Source organism: Macaca fascicularis, chromosome 18 (genome assembly GCF_037993035.2).
Source record: "Macaca fascicularis isolate 582-1 chromosome 18, T2T-MFA8v1.1".
Classification (NCBI taxonomy): Eukaryota; Metazoa; Chordata; class Mammalia; order Primates; family Cercopithecidae; genus Macaca; species Macaca fascicularis.
This window is the reverse complement of record NC_088392.1, coordinates 26,303,225-26,327,193: the sequence shown is the minus strand read 5'-3', so window position 1 is coordinate 26,327,193 and position 23,969 is coordinate 26,303,225.

The following is a 23,969-nucleotide window of genomic DNA, read 5'->3' as shown; positions in this document are numbered from 1 at the left end:
TCACACTGTAATTTATATTTTTATTTATTTATGGTGCTTTATTTATTTATTTATTTATTTTTAATTTCAGAGATAGGGTTTCACCATGTTGTCCAGGCTGGTCTCAAATTCCTGGGCTCATGAGATCCGCCCACCTCGCCTACCAAAGTGTTGGGATTACGGGCATGAGCCTCCGTGCCCAGCCTAGTTATGGTGCTTTAAATTAAGAAGTATAAAACTGTTCTTATCTACAGATCTACCTTTTCTTCCTTTATTTTTTTGCTGTTAGTGCTATGCCTCTAAAATCTTTCTCTAACACTAAATATTACGTCAATATCCAAATTTTTTTCTCCTTTAAAGTGCCATTTTTATTGCACTCTTTAATCCATTATAATTTATTTTGGTGGGTTTTATAAAGTTCAGTTATATCGATCTATCTTTCTATTTATTTTTGAGGCAGGATCTTGATCTGTCATCCAGACTATGGAGTATAGTAGCGTGATCTCAACTCACTGCAACATCTGCCTCCCAGGCTCAAGCAGGCCTCCCATCTCAGCCTCCCGAGTAGCTGGGACAACAGGTGCACCCCACCATTCCCAGCTAATTTTTCTTTTTTTTTTTTTTTTGTAAAGCTAGAGTTTTGCCATGTTGCCCAGACTGGTCATGAATATCTTTATTTTTGAAGAGCCAGAAGTTTACGGACTTTGAGATACCATAGGCAAAGTTGCTACATGTAAAGTAGATGCTCTGAAGTGGAAAGCACTGGGAGCTCTGTGTTCTAGTCTGCCCAAATGTATGTGGTAGACACGTTCCTTAACCTGTCCCTCTAAGTTCAATAATGCCTGCAGAGTTGTCATGAGGATTAAAGGAGGTGATACTTTGAAAAATAGGAATGGAAATATTGTCTTCTTATATTAGAGGATTTGGAATGGCAAAGAGGGTAGGGGTATGCAACTTCATTTTTCTTTTGCAAGCTTAATTCAAAAGAAACTTTTTGCAGGTAGATAAGAAAGATGAAAGGTAATGAAAAATTGGGGGTAAAAAAATAAAAGAACTCATGTGGTTCTTTTCCTCTCCCACATTCCTGTTTTGAGAATGAGAATGATGTGACTGTATCTTAAGAGATCTTTGGCCTGTGTGTTTTCTCATGTTTGTACTTCTACCATGACTATGTAGTGCACAATACTATAAATAGGACACTAAATTGAAAAACTGCATTTTCTCTTGTGTTATTTGAGGCTCTCCTCTACTTGCCTCCCCTTCTGCTGCCACAGCTCCTTTGTCAATGTAGAGATTTTGTTTTGTTCTTATAAATCACCTGCCAATATCAAGCGATACAGAAGGTCTTAAAATATGTATTGAACACTCAATGTTTGTAATTTGGCAATACCAGAAAGAGATTACCTTTGAGAAACATTGACAGTATTAAACAGGACTTTCATAAAAATGTAAGCAGAGTTAAATATATTTAAATTATAAGGAGATATATATCTTTATTGTACCCAAACAAATGGGTTCAGTTGGTAGATTCTCTTAGGTAAAATTGTTTCATGTTATCAAGGTACATACCACCCCCTTATGTAATGATGTTTTCCTGAAGTTTTTAGTTTTTTTACTTTTATGGCTATCAGTCCTTATTTTTTTTTCCAAAATGGAAGAAATGCTATTAATGTCAAGCCATTTTTTATTTGTAGATAGATGATCTGTGTCCTGAAAAAAAAGAAGACAAATTCTATGAGGAAATATTGTTAAGATTTACTCTGCCAGTATGTGTTTCTGAAAGCAGTAGGCGTTTTTGAAAAGAACACCTTGATGGAGAGGGGAGACATCTGGTGGACACCAGTTGGAAGTAAGGCAAAAGAGTCACCAGGTAAGAGGACCTAGCAAGGAGGTTTTAATTTATGTATCTTTGTAAGATAATACTGGCTAAATAAAAGTGGCAGAGGAAAAATATATTAAAAGTCTTAATATTTACTGATTTGCCTTTGTTAGCAACAGTTAAAATTATTTTAAATGAGATTGAATTTTAACTATATATATATATATATATATATACATATTTTTTTTTTCTTTCTTCTCTGGCTAGCTAGCACCTCTAATGTTTTTGTTACCATTTTTAATCCTTGACACAAAGATGAATACATTTTTATCAGAAAATAAAGCCAATGACAGGCTATTCAAGGATATGAGGAATAGCTTTCTTATAATCTATTGTTATTTGCTATTGGTAATCTCTATCAAAGTTTAAAATGCACATAGAAAAAAAAGCAATTCCACTTTGAGAAAAATATGACACTCATACACTGGGAAAAGTACACAAAGATAAATATAAAGGCACATTCATTAAACATCGTTTGTGAAAAAGAAAAACCTAGAAACTACTTGGATTTCCATTGCTGAGAGAGTGATTACATACTTTAGAGGATGCCAACGTAATAAAATGTAACTGTTAGAAAGAGTGAGATAGATCTATGTTATCATTAAACTATTTTCTGAAGAGTAGTATGCTAATAAGTCATTTGTGTAAAAAGAACATGTATACATGTGAATTTGTTTAGAAGCTTACAGAATACATATTTGGCTGACTATTGAATGACCAAGAGTTAAAAATTCATATTCAGATAAGGCTAAGGCTAAAGCCAAACATCACATTAAGAGAATGAATTTCTTGGATAAAAGAAAATTATCATATTTTATTAAATTCATTAATGATGAAATGTTTATTATTAAAATTCTAGTGGAAAATATTAGAGTTCAATATTGTAGAACAGATAAAATAAGTCTTAGTATTGACACTGATAAGTTGCTCTGATAGTCACTTTATTTACACATTTATGATACTAAGGAGATATTTGCATTTTTCCTTCCTTCCTTTCTTCCTTTCCTTCTTTCCTTCTTTCCTTCCTCCCTTCTTCCCTTCCTCCTTTCCTCCCTTTCTCTCTTTCTCTCTTTCTTTCTTTCAACATGGCGTTTCACTTTTGTTGCCCAGGCTGGAGTGCAGTGGCACAATCTCTGCTCACTGCAACCTCAACCTCTCAGGTTCAAGCAATTCTTCTGCCTCAGCCTCCCAAGTAGCTGGGATTACAGGCATGCACCACCACACCTGGCTAATGTTTTGTGTTTAATAGAGATGGGGTTCCCCATGTTGGTCAGGCTGGTCTTGAACTCCTGTCCTTAGGTGATCTGTCTTCCTTGGCCTCCCAAAGTTCTGAGATTACAGGCGTGAGCCACTGCTCCCGGCCGATATTTGCATTTTCAAACTGCACAACTTATAATGTAATTTAACCTCTGTACAGCAGACTATAATTCAGGATAAGTGTTAAGTAATCCATTCTCTAAATAGATCATTGTATCTGAGTTTTAAAACTGAAAGTTTGTGCAATAATTTTGCAAGGTTTTGCATAAATTTTAGGTGCCATAGACTTAAAACTATAAGGAATTGCCTTAGAACATTTTTCATGAAATCTGTTGGTTTGAAATTTGAATAGTAAGAACAAAATAGGTTTTGGATTTCTCATTTTTCTTATTCTGATTATTTTTCTTTAACGTATTTAATATTTTTATTATGTCTTGATCTTCAATCAAGAGGAAATACTGCAAGTTTTACTTTGCCAAGACATAATAAAAATATTCAATAGGTTAAAGTTTCATGCTCATGATTTTGGATTTTTTCCATCAAGAAATTTGAGAAGTAAAATTGACATATTCCTTTTAATTTGTTCCCTAAAGGATGTGAAGAATTCTCACATAGAAATTTTTCTTCAAAGACTTATAGCCTAACTGGAATTACAGAGCTAAAAATTAAAATGGATCCATAAAGACTATACATTACGAAAACTAGATAAAGCATATACTATTTTACAAACAATAATATAAATTACTATGCTATCATTATATTAGATGTTTAATGAATATTGAATGATTAAAGGATTTAATTTATATACATACTACTAAATTAACAGAAGAAACATAAACTATAGACATTCAAAGCTTGAAAAAATTAGCTGGGCATGGTGTCATGTCCCTATAATCCCAGCTACATGGGAGGCTGAGGCAGGAAGATCACTTGAGCCCAGGAGTTTGAGGCTGCAGTGAGCTGTGATCATGCCACTGCACTACAATCTGAGTGACAGAGCAAAACTCCTGTTAAAAAAAAAAAAAGCTGGAAAGAAGTTTCAAATTTTTCTGGTACAATTGTTAATTTTTCAAAAATTTACTTACTAAGCCTTTTTATAAAAATACATGTTAATAAGTCCTCTCAGAATTCTTTCAAATAATTTTATAGTTTTGTGTGATGTATAAAAAGAAGTTATTTTGAGTAAAAACATTTTATGTTAGGTCAGTATATTGTTAAAGTTTGTACTATAAAGTTTATTTTAATATAATAGTTAATAATATTACAGCTAAATACAACCTATTTTTTAAAAGTTATTTTTCCACTTAGGTATTCAATTATGTTTAATTAACTTTTTTTTTTTTTTTTTTTTTTTTTTTTGAGACAGGGTCTTGCTCTGTCACCCAGGCTACAGTGCAGTGGTGTGATCTCGGCTCATTGCAACCTCCGCTTCCTGGGTTTAAGTTATTCTCCTGCCTCTGCCTCTCGGGTACCTGGAACTGCAGGCACAGCTCAACACAGCCGGCTAATTTTTGTATTTTTTTTGGTAGATACAGGGTTTCACTACGTTGGCTAGGCTGGTCTCGAACTCCTGACCTCAAGTGATCCGCCAACTTCAGTTTCCCAAAGTGCTGGAATTACAGGCATGTGCCACTGTGCCCAACCTAATTAACTTTAATTATATTAGTGAATATATGATTAGTCAATAAATAATTTAAGCTATATTATAATGTATCTGGTTTAGGAGCTAAGTATATATGAAACACAGAGTTAAATATAATTATGCCACAGTGTAAAAAATAAAACAGAACCTGCTTGCTGTTCTGGTGTTCAGAGAAGAAGATTCATTCATTCAGTCATTCACTGATTTAACAAATATTTGTGAATTGTACTATGCAACAGAGATTTGTTAGGTTCAGGAAGCACAAGACCTATGATAATAATTACTCTCTAGCTTTAACTAGAGGTGCAATTTCCGTGCCTGCTCACCCACAGCCACCTCCTAGAACTTCTTCGTGCGGAGTGTCCCCTACAGCCGTGGGCTTAGGGCTCATGTTTGGTGCTATAGCATCATGTCCCCTCACCATACTGACTCCTCCTTGTGGCTGCTTCCCTCAGGGCTATGCCTCTCACTGGGTACACAGACCACTTTGCAACTTAGATATGGTTCTCTGAAAAATGAAAAACTGGGCTAATGAGATTGTCTGTACTGGGAATTTGAACTAAAACATGCCAGGAGAGAAAAGCAGTTATCAGTAGGAGCCAAAGCTGGAAAGTTAGGATGTAGAGAGGGATTGGCAGGGCCAGATGAGCAACTGAAAGACCAGATATGAAGGACAAATTCTCTGATCCACTCTCTGAGTCAGGGGGAAGGAGTGTGTGTATGTGTCTACACATGTACACAGCAATAGGGCAGGAGTAGGGATGAGAAATGAGGAAGGTGGTCAGTAACGAGAGAATAAAGAGCACATGTTGAAAAGCAGCAGGAGCACCTTAAAGATGATGTGGACATGTTATCCCTGAAAAGGTATAATGTTGACTGGGCGTCGTGGCTCACGCCAGTAGTCCCAGCACTTTGGGAGGCCAAGGTGGGCAGATCATGAGGTCAGGAGTTTAAGACCAGCCTGGACAACATGGTGAAAGCCCATCTCTACTAAAAATACAAAAGTTAGCAGGGTGTGGTGGTGGGCACCTATAATCACAGCTGCTCGGGAGGCTGAGGCATAAGAATCGCTTGAGCCTGGGAGGCAGAGCTTGCAGTGAGCTGAGGTAGAGCCATTGCACTTCAGCCTGGGTGACAGAGCAAGACTCTGTCAAAAAAATAAAAAAAATAAAAAAAAGAAGAAGAAAGAAAGAAAAGAAAAGGAAGGAAGGAAAGAAGGAAGGAAGGAAGGAAATAACAACAACAACAACAAAAAAAAAAAAAAAAAAACAAGAAAAGGTATAATGTCCTAAGTGAAGGATTTTGGGGAAAATAATGCCATCTCCACTTCTGTAGGCTCCTGCAGGTTTTGGATATCCAGTTTGGATATTAGGTGGCAGCTCCTTTTCCGCCTGTGGGGGAAGCCAGATCTTCCCTGAATGCTATCTTTCTGATAATCCTATCTGAAAATGATCTTGAAAAAAAAAAAAAAGAGTAGAGAGATAGAGAGAGACGACTACAATTACTTGTGGAGAGAGGGTTGTGGAGTTCTAGGTCATCCAGGATCTGGGTCAAGGGCAGACACAGCCCCTTCAGGCTTAGGAATAAGATTAATCAGTCAGAAGCGGACTGATGACTTGAAAAAAGGAGTCAGGCACCATGTAGATGAAAGCAGAAGTCCTTCAATTAAGTAAGACCTTTTCCTAGCTTAACCAAGAAGGAGAATAGGTTATTAAAAGGAGAAAATTTTACTGCATTTATTGTACTTACATGACACACAAAAAAGAGAAATCTTAGGCACCCCTTTTCATATTTGCAAAAAGTTACATTTTCAGGGCTTTCTACAATTTCATTCACATTTTGCAGACTTCTATTTATAAAATATAATTTAAATAATGTCTGTTTTCATTGGAAGAGAGGTTACAATACAGCATAGAGTGTGAATATTTCATAGTATTTCTCTAATGCTTTTAAATAATAATAGTAATTATTATTATTATTGAGATGGCATCTCACTCTGTCACCCAGGCTGGAGTGTAGTGGCATGATCTCGACTCAATTCAACCTCCACCTCCAGACTCAAGTGATCCTCCACCTTAGCCTCCCAAGTAGCTGGAACTACAGGCATGCAGCACCATGCCCAGCTAATTTTTGTATTTTGGTAGAGATGGAGTTTTGCCATGTTGCCCAGGCTAGTATTGAACTCCTGGGCTCAAGTGATCCACCCGTCTTGGCCTTCCAAAGTGCTGGGATTACAGGTGTGAGGCACTGTGCCCAGCCTCTAATGCCTTTTAAAATGTCTGTTTATGTTAATATGAGAAAATAGGGATTCTAATACAAATTTTCATTGAATTTGTCTTAAATAGAAGTCACCACTAATTATCTCAAATAATGAAAAAAAAATGAGAGTATTTCATCAAAGACGGAAGCATGCAAGTTCTGTTCTATCTTCTCTATAAAGAATGGTCACTTTTCAGAAGTTAGCCTGATTCCTTGAAAAATTATTCCATACTAATATAGAAGACTCTAAATTCATTCTGCCTCAGCCTTGTAGAGAGTGCTTAAGAAAAAGTCCGTGCCTATATTTTTCTGGCTGGGTGCCTTGGCTCACACCTGTAGTCCCAGCGCTTTGGGAGGCTGAGGCAGGCGGATCATGAGGTCAGGAAATCAAGTCCATCCTGGCTAACACGGTGAAACCCCGTAACTACTAAAACCACAAAAAATTAGCCGGGTGTGGTGGCATGCGCCTATAGTCCCAGCTACTTGGGAGACTGAGGCAGGAGAATGGCTTGAACCTGGGAGGTGGAGGTTGCAGTGAGCCCAGATCATGCCCACTGTACCACTCCAGCCTGGGTGACAGAGCGAGACTCCATCTCAAAAAAAAAAAAAATAAAATCTGTGCTTACATTTTTCTATATGGACTTTAGCCACTTTCTGGAGCACCTTTATAAAGGAAGTAGGGTGGCACGGTCATTTCCTAGCCCAATACATCAGGATAAAGCAGAGAAATGCAGGACATCACACCACCACAAGGATAGTGGCTGCAATTGAAGAGTAGTCATGTAAATAAAATACGACCTTTTAAGATTCTGTGAGATGGAATGGAAAGTACACATTATGTATTTGGCATGAAGCACTTGGATAATTATTTAAATTGTGAATTGAACTACAACTGAACTCACTGTTATTTTTCACAGAATTGACTATGATTATCCAGATTTGGTTGTTTGACAGGTATTTTCTCAAAAATGAAAATGGAAGTCGGAAGCAACTGAGAGTATTTATGACCAGAAATGTTTAAAAATTAACTTTTAAGTGAAAATTTGAATTTTGGAAAATTTGTATCTACCACTGTGTGAAACACACTTTCTCAAAATATAAAGGATTCTCTTTTTTTTTTTTTAAATTATACTTTAAGTTCTGGAATACATGTGCAAAATGTGCAGGTTTGTTACATAGGTATACACGTGCCGTGGTGGTTTGCTGCACCCATCAACCCATCATCTACATTAGGTATTTCTCCTAATGCTATCCCTCTCCCAGCCCCCCGCCCCCCAGCAGGCCCCAGTGTGTGAGGTTCCCCTCCCTGCATCCATGTGTTCTCATTGTTCAGCTCCCACTTATGAGTGAGAACATGTGGTGTTTGGTTTTCTGTTCTTGTGTAGGATTTTCAGATGAGATTGGTGGTGATAGTCACATACGCTTTTTAAAGTATTCAATAATAAAATGATGCAACATTTAAAAGATCTGCATAACTCAGTGAGCCAATATTTTCTAAGTAACCTAACGTATCATGTTACAAAATCAAACATGGGTAAAAGATCCATTGAGAGATGCAATATAGAGCAATGAAATTTAATATAACAGCATGAAAAGTTCACTGATAAGGTTTCAGATTTTTCACATGGGGACTAATCTTTAAGAAATACCACCTGTGGGGTTTTGGCATCTTTAGAATTGCAGAACGGTATCTGCAATAATCTAAAATCCTTATTTATACTTATTTAAACTACTTCTCCATATTTCTAAGAGCCAGATTTTCCTATTTTACTTCAATCTCTTTACTTTCAAGATTCAAATGTTAATCTCTGGCAACACCTCACAGACACACCCAGAAACAATACTTTACATCCTTCAATCCAACCAAGTTGACACTTAATATTAAACATCACGCTGCTCATCCTTCAGGACAAAGCTTCCCTTCAACATTCTCAAGGAATTTTCACCTCCATATTTCTAAGAGCCAGATTTTCTTCATTTTACTTCAACCAAAACAGCATAAAAGGCACGTCAAATGTAGAGTGCCATGATAATCCAGCTGTCTTTTATTACTCTGGACATTAAGGAGATTTACAAACACGATACTACTCTTCTCCCTCTATTTTCTGTTTTGTTTTTTCAGAAAACACAGTTATTGTTAATCAATAATGACATTACATATGTTAATAAGGAATGGATTTATATTATTATTTTAAGCTAATTAAAAATACATATTTTCATAAATTTTCCATCTTAATTATTATTATTTTTGAGACAGTCTTGTTCTGTCACCCAGGCTGGAGTGCAGTGGCGTGATCTTGGCTCACTGCAACCTCTGCCTCCTGGGTTCAAGTGGTTCTCATGCCTCAGCCTCTTGTGTAGTTGGGACTACAGGGATGCACCACCATGCTTGGCTAATTTTTGTATTTTTAGTAGAGAGGCGGTTTCACCATGTTGGCCAGGCTGATCTCGAACTCCTGACCTTGGGTGATCTGCCTGCCTCAGCCTCCCAAAGTGCTAGGATTATAGGACTGAGACACCCATCTTAATTTTTAACATGGTGAATTGGAGTGCTGTAATGCACATAAACAAGAGCACTTTGGAATCCTCAGTAAACTTTAGGGTGAAGAGATCTTGAGAACCACTGCCCTCTGCACTGTCATTTCTTCTTCTCCTGACCCTCCAAGGGGCCCTGAATGCTGCCCAGGTGTCTCCGGTCTTCCTCCATCTCTAATTCCACCTGTGATTAACATTGGTTCTTTGATATGGGGATGGTACGTGTTTCCATAGAAGCTGAAAGATGGCACTTAGTACATTTTTTTTTCTATTCCACTGCAGCATTGGCAACGCCCCTCCAAGGGCTTGCACCTGGAGCGTTCCTTTTCTTCCCTCATCAACATTCTTTACCTTCCTCCTTGTATTAGTCAGCATTCTCTAGAGAGACAGAACTAATAGGATATATGTATATATGAAAGTGAGTTTATTAAGGTGAATTGACTCACACGATCACAAGGTAAAGTCCCCTAGGCCATCTGCAAGCTGAGGAGCAAGGAAGCCAGTGATAGATTGGTCCGAGTCCCAAAACCTTAAAAGTAGGGAAGCTGACAGTGCAGCTTTCGGTCTGTGGCCCAAGGCCCAAGATCCCCCAGCAAACCACTGGTGTTAAGTCCAAGAGTCCAAAGGCCAAAGAACCTGGAGTCTGATGTTCAAGGGCAGGAGGCACCCAGCACGGGAGAAAGATAAAAACCAGAAGACTTAGCAAGTCAGTTTCTCCCACCTTCTTCCACCTGCTTTTTCTAGCCACACTGGCAGCCGATTGGATGGTGCCCACCCACGTTGAGGGTGGGTCCTCTTCTTCCAGTCTACTGACTCAAATGTTAATCTCTGGCAACACCCTCACAGACACATCCAGGAACAATACTTTACATCCATCAATCCATCCACTTGACACTTAATATTAACCATCACAGTGCTCATCCTTCAGGACAAAACTTCCCTTCAACATTCTCAAGGAAGTCTTACTTGACCTGCCAAAGCGGCATTTTCTTTTTTGTTTTCTTTTCTTTTTGAGAGAGGGTCTCACTCTATCACCCAGGTTGGAGTGCACTGGTACTATCTTGGCTCACTGAAACCTCTGCCTCCCTGGCTTAAGTGATCCTTCCACTTCAGTCTCCTGAGTAGCTAGGACTATAGGCACACACCACCAAGCCCAGCTAATTTTTTGTATTTTTGGTAGAGATGGGGTTTCACCATTTTGTTCAGGCTACTCTCAAACTCCTGAGCTCAGGCAATCCACCTGCCTCAGCCTCCCTAAGTGCTGGGATTACAGGCATGAGCCACCATGCCTGTCCCAAAGCAGCATTTTCTTTCCCCTTTTTGCTGGTCTAGCACCTGTACCTCTCTTTTTTTATAGCACTTAAACCACCTGTATTTCTTTTTCTGTTTCATCATCTGCATCCTCTTCCAGCCTGCTCTGCTGGAGTAATGTAAAAAACCAAAATATTAAACAGCATATGCTTGTCATATAGTTTGATTTTACTCAACAATTTTATGTTAATTATCTTTCTGTGACATCGCTGGTTTCATTCTTTAGCTTCACTGGAATAGAAGTGGAGTTATAGTTGGCTTTACTTATTAGTCTTTATTATTCAGAAAGTACCCAGACATTTTATCTTGGCTTTTCCCTGACAAAGCCATTGGTAATAAAAGCAACACAAGTTTAGTTTTTTTCTAAGTCATCAGGGACCACTTTTTACCTGGGAGACCCCTATTGTTCCCCCAATCCTTAGAAATTGGTATTGATGTAATTAATATTTGAGAATAACCTGAATGCATCCAGTCGCACTGCAACATATTTCCTAAGTGATGATGCAAAAGCAGAATGTATAATGTCGAATAAAGTTTATTCAGAAAGTTTTTTATTTTAAAAATTCTGATTATTAGCTTTGGCCTTGCCCAGGGGGTTGGATTTTTTTTTTTTTTGAAACACTCTATTTCATTCCCTTCCAAATTTCATACTCTATAGACTATAACAGATAGTACAGCCTATTTAAAAAGTTTCAGAGAATTATCTTTACAGTAAGAAACATATAATGTTTACTTTGTATTAATTACATTTGTTTAAAATATTTAGTACCAGAACATTGCAGTTTGAAATTCTGCAACACTATATTTAATATTTTTCTCACCATTACTTCTTATTCCACCTGGAGAACTATGCTCATGTGCCATAGCCTGACTCAAATTACAACTCCTCTTTGATGTCTTCTCCTGTGTTTGGTATGTGCTCACCCGGCACTCATAGATATCTTTATCAAAGCGTGTGTCATAGTACACTGCTATTCATTATTTACATGTATATTTTCCTGTTGGTCCATAAGCTCTTCTCGGGAGGGATCTATTCATGTTTATAAAGACAGACCTATAACAGGCATTTGCTAGATGAATAAATAAAAGAATCCCCATTTTTTATCATGCTGACCCAAAATGTTTGAGAAGAGGCAACTACACTAGATTGCCCAGTATTATTTGCAGCCAAGGTTGCCATGCGACTGAGTCCTAGCAAGCAGAATTGGTGCACACCACTTGCAAGTTGAGCCCGTGAACATCTCCCATGCACACTCCTTGGTGTGCTCATCCCCTCTGGCTGATGGGGAAACCCTGCTGTAAGCTTGGAGTCATTTGTGATGTCAGAGTTGATGTAGCCACTCAGCCCTCACCCCCATTGACTTAGAACACCACCCCCACCTTTGCTGTTTCATGAGTGAGAAACAAACTTATATCATGTTAAGTCATAATGCTTGCAACTATTTTTTATCATAGCCTAATTAGACTACCCTAATGTATTGGTTGAAGAGATATTGACTGTCTGAGTTAGTCCTCTTCCCTAATTCAGACCAAACTATTCATCCAATTTAATCCACTCATTTAGCCTGTATCAATGGAGTATCCACCATCTCTGCACTCTCTGTTGCATGCTAAAGATGTAATAGTGAATAAGAAATGCATGGATCCTGCCTTCATAGGCTGTAAAGAATAGTGGGAAAGACATAAAGATACAAATGATCAAAACATTAAGAAACGACAAAAGCTAAATATTTTTTAGTCATCGTAACTTCTGTGAAGGAAACAAACAGTATATGAGAATAGAAAATTAAAAGCATGCACATGAAGGGTTTTAGATGGGGGAAGATTCAGAAAAGATCTCCCTGAGAAGGTGACATTTAAGCCAAGACATAGAGGATGAGAAAGCCCATGGATGTGAAGTTTAAAATCATTGTAGGCAAGGGAGCTGCTTGCAAAGGTCGTAACATGGGAAATAACTTGGTAGGTCTAAAGCACTGAAAAAGCCAATGTGGTACATGGAACAAGAGATTATGTTGGGTTGAGCAAAGCTAAACTTCGTAGCATTTTTCAGCCTTGTGAATGTGCCAACATTCTGGTTCCTCATTTACAAATCTACTCTCAGACAAGCCAAAGACAAGGACACTTGCATTCATATTCTATTTGCTTTACGCAATTATTTTGTCCTATGTAGAGCGACATTACTGAGCAGGAAAAACACCAGGGTCAAAAGCTAAAATGCTCCAATGTATTTGAGTCCTTTTTTTTTTTTTTTTTTTTCAATTAAGGACCATCAGAATTACTACAGAAATTTTCTAAAACAAAAAAAGAATTTTGTTCTATAAAAATATTTTTTACTCTGCCTTGTGCATAGCCACATAACTTTACTGATCAAAGTAAATCATTCAAAATATAAGTAAACACTTTCTCTCTTCTGTGAATTACATCATTCAACAATATATCATTATAATTTATTGATAGAAAATTATCACTCATTTTAATGACTTTATAATTATTCGTATTTGATTACCCAAAGATAATATCACACATCTAAGACATTGAGACCAGAAGTAATAATTGTATTCTTCATCATTTTCTTAAATGTTCCAATGACTTCCCATTTCTACAATATCCATTTCAATGATTTTCTTAACCATGTCCAACCTAAGGTTAGCCTCAGTGCTGCTGTGACAAATTGTCTTGCCAGTAACTACTTGTACAGTGATCTCCACAGACTCCTCACGTTTTATGCACAATGTTTTGCCTAAGGGATTCTTCCTTGAACATTATGAGTTAAGTATACCTACTATAAAAACCATGGGATGTCATTTAAACAGCTTTATGTAGACGGAAAAGGCAATCTTCCATCCTGGAAATAGACCTCAGACTTCTTCCTATTAATGAATCTTACTGATTGATAGGGACAATTTGGAAAAGCATTCAGCAGGTTGTTGGGCAGATTCAGGATCTACAAAGCTTTCATCCCAGCATGTTGATGAATTGGGATGCTGATTGCCTCAGGGTTATACCACTGCTGTTTGCCCTGAAAGTGTAATCACCATACATAAATAGAGGGACTGCATTGTCCTGCCTAAATTATTTCTCAGTAGCTTTACTCCCTCAGTGGCTTATTCCTTGGGTTTTAAAGTCACACAAACTCCAGTAAACATCTCTCAATTGTGTGACACCCAAGGAAAGCAAACATCCTGGGTTTCATTCATTTTTAATACCATGGTGTACTAAGAACTCCTTCCTTAAGGTAAATCAGAATTTTGCTTCATGCATAATTAGATAATCCAGGAATCTACATCAAAAGTAAATGAAATAATGTAGCATGCTTTATGTGAAAATTTAGCTCTGTGCCAGGCACACAATGAGCATGTGATTAATGGGAGCTGCCACTGTTATCTTTGATATTATCAGCTCTTACAAAATCTTCTTAGAGACTGATTGTAGGAACTTCAAACCTACATCAATCAATTCATCAATTAACGGTGTTTTATGGGATCACAACTTGGCTAATTGCTAATTCAGTAGCTAGCCAAAAAATGTTATAATAACTTAGAGAGGTAGAATTCACATGGCGTGGATAAGATTTCATAGTAACACACACACACACACACACACACACACACACACACACACACACACACGGAGCAGCATTTAAGGCAGAATCTAAAGGATATTTAGACTTTTCACAGGTAGCAAGAGTGTGTCTTCTTCCCATCCCATCCCCAAATTATATTTTGCTTTGAAAAATTTCAATCCTATATAAATGAAAAGAAGCAATACCTATATACCCTTGACCTAAATTCCCCACTATCACTGTTTTGCCACATTTTCTTTATTGCCAGTCTTTTTATTTTTATCTTTTTGCAGAATAATTTGGAAGTAAATTGTAGCTAACTTAACATTTGACCCCTGAATATTTCAGCATGCATCTCCAAAGACATCATCACAACTCAAGGATATTAAAAACACTGCCATAATAGCATCTAGTATACAATCCACCTTCAAATTTTCCCAACTGATACAAAACTGTTTGTTAGAGTTTTTAATTTTTGGCCCAGGAAACAATAAATAAACAAGCACTTAGTTGTTAAAAGAGTTGTATCTTAAGTCCCAGATGATTCCCAAGCAGGTAGAGGCTTTTAATACAGTTTTCTACACGTGGAAGTATGGGTGCTTCATTAATCCCTAAATTAACCATTTTGGGTAGTAAATAAATCCTCTCAGTTGACTTCTCATTTGGTGGGACTTTCTGGAAAAATTAAGCAGAAAATTAAAGCAATTACTCATACAGTTCACTTTCTAAAGAAAAAAAATCGTGTTAATTTTCTGATAATTGAAGAGATAAAGAGGTAAAAAGGGAGGAGGGGACAAATGATTGCTTTTCCTTTAATTATCTGCCTAATTGCTTTTATTCTCCAAGATACCTTGTCACGGACGATCTGGACTTAACATTACATTGGGAATACAGGGGGCTCATAGGTGAACATTGTTTTTGTACATTCTGTCATTAATTTGAAATAGTTAGAAACATAGAGACCCATTTATTTGTTTGGCCTTCATTTTTGTTTGTAGTACATAGATTACACATCTTTGGAAATAAGTAGATTAAGTAATAATGTTCCACAGCTGCTGAGTTATTATCCAAATGTTCACCAAATGGGATCTCTCATTAGGACTCGTGAACAGGTAATCTTTTTTGATAAATGAACTTATAATTCTCATATCCATTCTATAATATGCAGATTTCTCCTTTTATATTGGTTTCTAATGTCTTGGCACGTAGGATGGTATATTTGATTTCCACTTTTAATGGATGTGAAATCATTACTGACACTTGATTAAGCTGTTTTTCAAAGTGGCATGAGGACCCACTAGGAATTAGATCATATGGGTAGAAATACTTTAAGAATTTTATGCATTAAGATTCAGATTTTGACCACATGCCAAATAATCACACCTATTATCTCAATAATTTGGGAGACCAAGACGGGAGGACTGCTTGAAGCCAGGAGTTCAAGACCAGCCTGGGAAACAAAGCAAGACACTCGTCTATGATTTTTTTTTTTTTAAATTAACCAGGCATGGTGATGCATAATTATAGTCCCAGCTGCTCAGAGGACCGAGGTAGGAGAATTTCTTGGGCTCAAGATTTCAAGACTGTAGTGAGCTATGATTGCACTGCTGTACTCCAGCCCAGACGACAGAAAGAGAAAAGACTTAAATATTTTTTTCTGGTTTTAACTTCAAAGGAAAGTCATGTCTTCCAATGAATAGTTTGATAGCTTCAACATTATGAAAACCCAGATGATAACTGTTATCCACATAAAAATAATTCATATGTCCTTATTTAACCAAAGCTGCTGAATAGAAGTTAAAATTAAGTTACAAATGAAAACAGGTGAAAGCATTCATGTTGTCCCTGACTCTGAGCTAGATTGTTTCAGGATTTAAATTGCTCCCTGCTAGCAATTCAGGCACTTTGGGGGAGTCAATCTTTTTCTTGATAAACTGAGAGAATTCCAATATCTTCCTTCACTGCAACTAGAAAAAATGCACATCATTTAGAGGAGTTAATCAATACACCTGCAGCATCTTCATTTGTTTTCATCATTAAAACACTATTGAAATTGGAAACCTCATGCATTGCTGGTGGGAATGTAATGGTGCAGATGCTCTGGAAAACAGTCTGGCAGTTCTTAAAAAGATCTAGCATAGAGCTATCATATCACCCAGTCATTCCACTTCTACAGATAGCCTCAATAGAAGTAAAAACATATATCCCTACAAAAACCTGTACGATCATTCAAAGCGCATTTCTCATAATAGCCAAAAATGTAAACAACTCAAATGTCCATTAACTGATGAATGGATAAATATGATTTTAAAAAGCCATACAATGGAATGTTATTCAGCACAATGTTATTTGACAGTAAAAAGGAATGAGAAGTACCCATTTTATGTGCTTGATCGTACATGAACCTTGAAAACAGTATGCTAAGTGAAAGAAGCAACTTACAGAAGAATCAGACTTTATGATTCTATTTATGTTAAAGGTCCAGAATGGGCAATTCTCCAGGGATGGAAAGTAGATTAGTTGTTGTTTAGAGCTGAGAGGGTTGGAGAAAATGAATAGTACTGCCAATGAGTACAGGACTTCTTTGTAGGATGATAAAAATGTACTAAAATTGGTCATGGTAATGGTTGCACAACTCCATGAATATACTAAAAGCCATTGAAGCCTGTAAGGCCAACACTTTGGGAGGCCAAGGCGGGTGGATTGCTTGAGCTCAGAAGTTTGAGACCAGCCTTAACAACATTGTGAAACCTCCTGTCTACCAAAAATACAAAAATTAGCTGGTCTCATGACTTGGATTCCAAATAAATAAATACGTAAATACGTACATACATAGATTACAATTTGAAAATAAAATTTAAAATGTTTTAAAAAGCCACTGAAGTGCACACTTTAAATGAGTCAACTGTATGGTATGTGAATCATATTGCAATCAAGCTGTTTTAAATATGATTAATATATAGTATATTAATACACTGTATTATATAAATTGATAACATAATATTTATATATAATTTTTATTTCTGGTGAAGGAGAAGTTGGTGTTTTTGTTATGAAGACACAGGAATAATGCAAAAATTATTCCAAAATTATTACTATTTTTGGAAAAGTATTTGAGAAAGGTTTTTATCTACTGTTTCACCGATTATTATTTAAAGACAAAGCACAAATACTATGGTTATCTGTGCCTATTATAATATAAATGCAACATAGACAAGTCATAATATATATTGCTTGAAGATCATTTCCTCATTAACAACAATGAATAAGATTAAAATGTACTTCCTATATGCTTTGAGTTCCAGAATATTCTTCAATGATGCTAGTTTTTGCTAATGTGATTCATTGCTGAATTGAACATGTATATTAGGAGTAAAACTTACTGCCTACAACAATGCTCTGTTGGAAGGTCTCTTTCCTATTTCTTTTTTTTTTTTTTTGTATTCATTTATTTATTTATTTATTTTTAAAATTTATTTATTATTATTATACTTTAAGTTGTAGGGTACATGTGCATAATGTGCAGGTTTGTTACATATGTATACTTGTGCCTTGTTGGTGTGCTGCACCCATCAACTCGTCATTTACATCAGGTATAACTCCCAATACAATCCCTCCCCCCTCCCCCCTCCCCCCTCCCCCCTCCCCATGATAGGCCCCCGTGTGTGATGTTCCCCTTCCTGAGTCCAAGTGATCTCATTGTTCAGTTCCCACCTATGAGTGAGAACATGCGGTGTTTGGTTTTCTGTTCTTGTGATAGTTTGCTAAGAATGATGGTTTCCAGCTGCATCCATGTCCCTACAAAGGACACAAACTCATCCTTTTTGATGGCTGCATAGTATTCCATGGTGTATATGTGCCACATTTTTTTAATCCAATCTGTCACTGATGGACATTTGGGTTGATTCCAAGTCTTTGCTATTGTGAATAGTGCTGCAATAAACATACGTGTGCATGTGTCTTTATAGCAGCATAATTTATAATCCTTTGGGTATATACCCAGTAATGGGATGGCTGGGTCGTATGGTACATCTAGTTCTAGATCCTTGAGGAATCGCCATACTGTTTTCCATAATGGTTGAACTAGTTTACAATTCCACCAACAGTGAAAAAGTGTTCCTATTTCTCCACATCCTCTCCAGCACCTGTTGTTTCCTGACTTTTTAATGATCGCCATTCTAACTGGTGTGACATGGTATCACATTGTGGTTTTGATTTGCATTTCTCTGATGGCCAGTGATGATGAGCATTTTTTCATGTGTCTGTTGGCTGTATGAATGTCTTCTTTTGAGAAATGTCTGTTCATATCCTTTGCCCACTTTTTGATGGGGTTGTTTGTTTTTTTCTTGTAAATTTGTTTGAGTTCTTTGTAGGTTCTGGATATTAGCCCTTTGTCAGATGAGTAGATTGCAAAAATTTTCTCCCATTCTGTAGGTTGCTTGTTCACTCTGATGGTAGTTTCTTTTGCTGTGCAGAAGCTCTTTAGTTTAATGAGATCCCATTTGTCAATTTTGGCTTTTGCTGCTGTTGCTTTTGGTGTTTTAGAAATGAAGTCTTTGCCCATGCCTATGTCCTGAATGGTACTACCTAGGTTTTCCTCTAGGATTTTTATGGTATTAGGTCTAATATTTAAGTCTCTAATCCATCTTGAATTAATTTTCGTATAAGGAGTAAGGAAAGGATCCAGTTTCAGCTTTCTACTTATGGCTAGCCAATTTTCCCAGCACCATTTATTAAATAGGGAATCCTTTCCCCATTTCTTGTTTCTCTCAGGTTTGTCAAAGATCAGATGGCTGTAGATGTGTGGTATTATTTCTGAGGACTCTGTTCTGTTCCATTGGTCTATATCTCTGTTTTGGTACCAGTACCATGCTGTTTTGGTTACTGTAGCCTTGTAGTATAGTTTGAAGTCAGGTAGTGTGATGCCTCCAGCCTTGTTCTTTTGACTTAGGATTGTCTTGGAGATGCAGGCTCTTTTTTGGTTCCATATGAACTTTAAAGCAGTTTTTTCCAATTCTGTGAAGAAACTCGTTGGTAGCTTGATGGGGATGGCATTGAATCTATAAATTACCTTGGGCAGTATGGCCATTTTCACGATATTGATTCTTCCTATCCATGAGCATGGTATGTTCTTCCATTTGTTTGTGTCCTCTTTGATTTCACTGAGCAGTGGTTTGTAGTTCTCCTTGAAGAGGTCCTTTACATCCCTTGTAAGTTGGATTCCTAGGTATTTTATTCTCTTTGAAGCAATTGTGAATGGAAGTTCATTCCTGATTTGGCTCTCTGTTTGTCTGTTACTGGTGTATAAGAATGCTTGTGATTTTTGCACATTAATTTTGTATCCTGAGACTTTGCTGAAGTTGCTTATCAGCTTAAGGAGATTTTGGGCTGAGACAATGGGGTTTTCTAAATATACAATCATGTCATCTGCAAACAGGGACAATTTGACTTCTTCTTTTCCTAACTGAATACCCTTGATTTCTTTCTCTTGCCTAATTGCCCTAGCCAGAACTTCCAACACTATGTTGAATAGGAGTGGTGAGAGAGGGCATCCCTGTCTTGTGCCAGTTTTCAAAGGGAATTTTTCCAGTTTTTGCCCATTCAGTATGATATTGGCTGTGGGTTTGTCATAGATAGCTCTTATTGTTTTGAGGTACGTTCCATCAATACCGAATTTATTGAGCGTTTTTAGCATGAAGGGCTGTTGAATTTTGTCAAAAGCCTTTTCTGCATCTATTGAGATAATCATGTGGTTCTTGTCTTTGGTTCTGTTTATATGCTGGATTATGTTTATTGATTTGCGAATGTTGAACCAGCCTTGCATCCCAGGGATGAAGCCCACTTGATCATGGTGGATAAGCTTTTTGATGTGTTGCTAAATCCGGTTTGCCAGTACTTTATTGAGGATTTTTGCATCGATGTTCATCAAGGATATTGGTCTAAAATTCTCTTTTTTTGTTGTGTCTCTGCCAGGCTTTGGTATCAGGATGATGTTGGCCTCATAAAATGAGTTAGGGAGGATTCCCTCTTTTTCTATTGATTGGAATAGTTTCAGAAGGAATGGTACCAACTCCTCCTTGTACCTCTGGTAGAATTCAGCTGTGAATCCATCTGGTCCTGGACTTTTTTTTGGTTGGTAGGCTATTAATTATTGCCTCAATTTCAGAGTCTGCTATTGGTCTATTCAGGGATTCAACTTCTTCCTGGTTTAGTCTTGGAAGAGTGTAAGTGTCCAGGAAATTATCCATTTCTTCTAGATTTTCCAGTTTATTTGCATAGAGGTGTTTATAGTATTCTCTGATGGTAGTTTGTATTTCTGTGGGGTCGGTGGTGATATCCCCTTTATCATTTTTAATTGCATCGATTTGATTCTTCTCTCTTTTCTTCTTTATTAGTCTTGCTAGTGGTCTGTCAATTTTGTTGATCTTTTCAAAAAACCAACTCCTGGATTCATTGATTTTTTTGGAGGGTTTTTTGTGTTTCTATCTCCTTCAGTTCTGCTCTGATCTTAGTTATTTCTTGCCTTCTGCTAGCTTTCGAATGTGTTTGCTCTTGCTTCTCTAGTTCTTTTAATTGCGATGTTAGAGTGTCAATTTTAGATCTTTCCTGCTTTCTCTTGTGGGCATTTAGTGCTATAAATTTCCCTCTACACAGTGCTTTAAATGTGTCCCAGAGATTCTGGTATGTTTTATCTTTGTTCTCATTGGTTTCAAAGAACATCTTTATTTCTGCCTTCATTTCGTTATGTACCCAGTAGTCATTCAGGAGCAGGTTGTTCAGTTTCCATGTAGTTGAGCGGTTTTGATTGAGTTTCTTAGTCCTGAGTTCTAGTTTGATTGCACTGTGGTCTGAGAGACAGTTTGTTATAATTTCTGATCTTGTACATTTGCTGAGGAGTGCTTTACTTCCAATTACGTAGTCGATTTTGGAGTAAGTACGATGAGGTGCTGAGAAGAATGTATATTCTGTTGATTTGGGGTGGAGAGTTCTATAGAAGTCTATTAGGTCTGCTTGCTGCAGACATGAGTTCAATTCCTGGATATCCTTGTTAACTTTCTGTCTCGTTGATCTGTCTAATGTTGACAGTGGAGTGTTGAAGTCTCCCATTATTATTGTATGGGAGTCTAAGTCTCTTTGTAAGTCTCTAAGGACTTGCTTTATGAATCTGGGTGCTCCTGTATTGGGTGCATATATATTTAGGATAGTTAGCTCTTCCTGTTGAATTGATCCCTTTACCATTATGTAATGGCCTTCTTTGTCTCTTTTGATCTTTGATGGTTTAAAGTCTGTTTTATCAGAGACTAGTATTGCAACCCCCGCTTTTTTTTGTTCTCCATTTGCTTGGTAAATCTTCCTCCATCCCTTTATTTTGAGCCTATGTATGTCTCTGAGTGTGAGATGGGTCTCCTGAATACAGCAGACTGATGGATCTTGACTCTTTATCCAGTTTGCCAGTCTGTGTCTTTTAATTGGAGCATTTAGTCCATTTACATTTAAGGTTAATATTGTTATGTGTGAACTTGGTCCTGCCATTATGATATTAACTGGTTATTTTGCTCGTTAGTTGATGCAGTTTCTTCCTTGCCTCGATGGTCTTTACATTTTGCCATGTTTTTGCAATGGCTGGTACCGGTTGTTCCTTTCCATGTTTAGTGCTTCCTTCAGGGTCTCTTGTAAGGCAGGCCTAGTGGTGACAAAATCTCTAAGCATTTGCTTATCTGTAAAGGATTTTATTTCTCCTTCACTTATGAAACTTAGTTTGGCTGGATATGAAATTCTGGGTTTAAAATTCTTTTCTTTAAGAATGTTGAATATTGGCCCCCATTCTCTTCTGGCTTGGAGAGTTTCTGCCGAGAGATCTGCTGTTATTCTGATGGCTTCCCTTTGTGGGTAACCCGACCTTTCTCTCTGGCTGCCATTAAGATTTTTTCCTTCATTTCAACTTTGGTGAATCTGGCAATTATGTGTCTTGGAGTTGCTCTTCTCGAGGAGTATCTTTGTGGCGTTCTCTGTATTTCCTGTATTTGAATGTTGGCCTGCCCTACTAGGTTGGGGAAGTTCTTCTGGATGATATCCTGAAGAGTGTTTTCCAACTTGGTTCCATTTTCCCCCTCACTTTCAGGCACCCCAATCAGATGTAGATTTGGTCTTTTTACATAATCCCATACTTCTTGCAGGCTTTGTTCATTTCTTTTTCTTCTTTTTTCTTTTGGTTTCTCTTCTCGCTTCATTTCATTCATTTGATCCTCAATCGCTGATACTCTTTCTTCCAGTTGATCGAGTCGGTTACTGAAGCTTGTGCATTTTTCCCGTATTTCTCGTGTCATGGTTTTCATCTCTTTCATTTCGTTTATGACCTTCTCTGCATTAATTACTCTAGCCATCAATTCTTCCACTTTTTTTCCAAGATTTTTAGTTTCTTTGCGCTGGGTACATAATTCCTCCTTTAGCTCTGAGAAATTTGATGGACTGAAGCCTTCTTCTCTCATCTCGTCAAAGTCATTCTCCGTCCAGCTTTGATCCGTTGCTGGCGATGAGCTGCGCTCCTTTGCCGGGGGAGATGTGCTCTTATTTTTTGAATTTCCAGCTTTTCTGCCCTGCTTTTTCCCCATCTTTGTGGTTTTATCTGCTTCTGGTCTTTGATGATGGTGATGTACTGATGGGGTTTGGTGTAGGTGTCCTTCCTGTTTGATAGTTTTCCTTCTAACAGTCAGGACCCTCAGCTGTAGGTCTGTTGGAGATTGCTTGAGGTCCACTCCAGACCCTGTTTGCCTGGGTATCAGCAGCAGAGGCTGCAGAAGATAGAATATTTCTGAACAGCGAGTGTACCTGTCTGATTCTTGCTTTGGAAGCTTCCTCTCAGGGGTGTACTCCACCCTGTGAGGTGTGGGGTGTCAGACTGCCCCTAGTGGGGGATGTCTCCCAGTTAGGCTGGTCAGGGGTCAGGGACCCACTTGAGCAGGGAGTCTGTCCCTTCTCAGATCTCAGACTCCGTGTTGGGAGATCCACTGCTCTCTTCAAAGCTGTCAGACAGAGTCGTTTGCATCTGCAGAGTTTTCTGCTGCGTTTGTTATTGTTTACTGTGCCCTGTCCCCAGAGGTGGAGTCTACAGAGACAGGCAGGTTTCCTTGAGCTGCTGTGAGCTCCACCCAGTTCGAGCTTCCCAGAGGCTTTGTTTACCTACTTAAGCCTCAGTAATGGCGGGCACCCCTCCCCCAGCCTCGCTGCTGCCTTGCCGGTAGATCACAGACTGCTGTGCTAGCAATGAGGGAGGCTCCGTGGGTGTGGGACCCTCCCGGCCAGGTGTGGGATATGATCTCCTGGTGGGCCTGTTTGCTTAAAGCACAGTATTGGGGTGGGAGTTACCTGATTTTCCAGGTGTTGTGTGTCTCAGTTCCCCTGGCTAGGAAAAGGGATTCCCTTCCCCCTTGTGCTTCCCAGGTGAGGCAATGCCTCGCCCTGCTTCAGCTCTCACTGGTCGGGCTGCAGCAGCTGACCAGCACCGATCGTCCGGCACTCCCCAGTGAGATGAACCCAGTACCTCA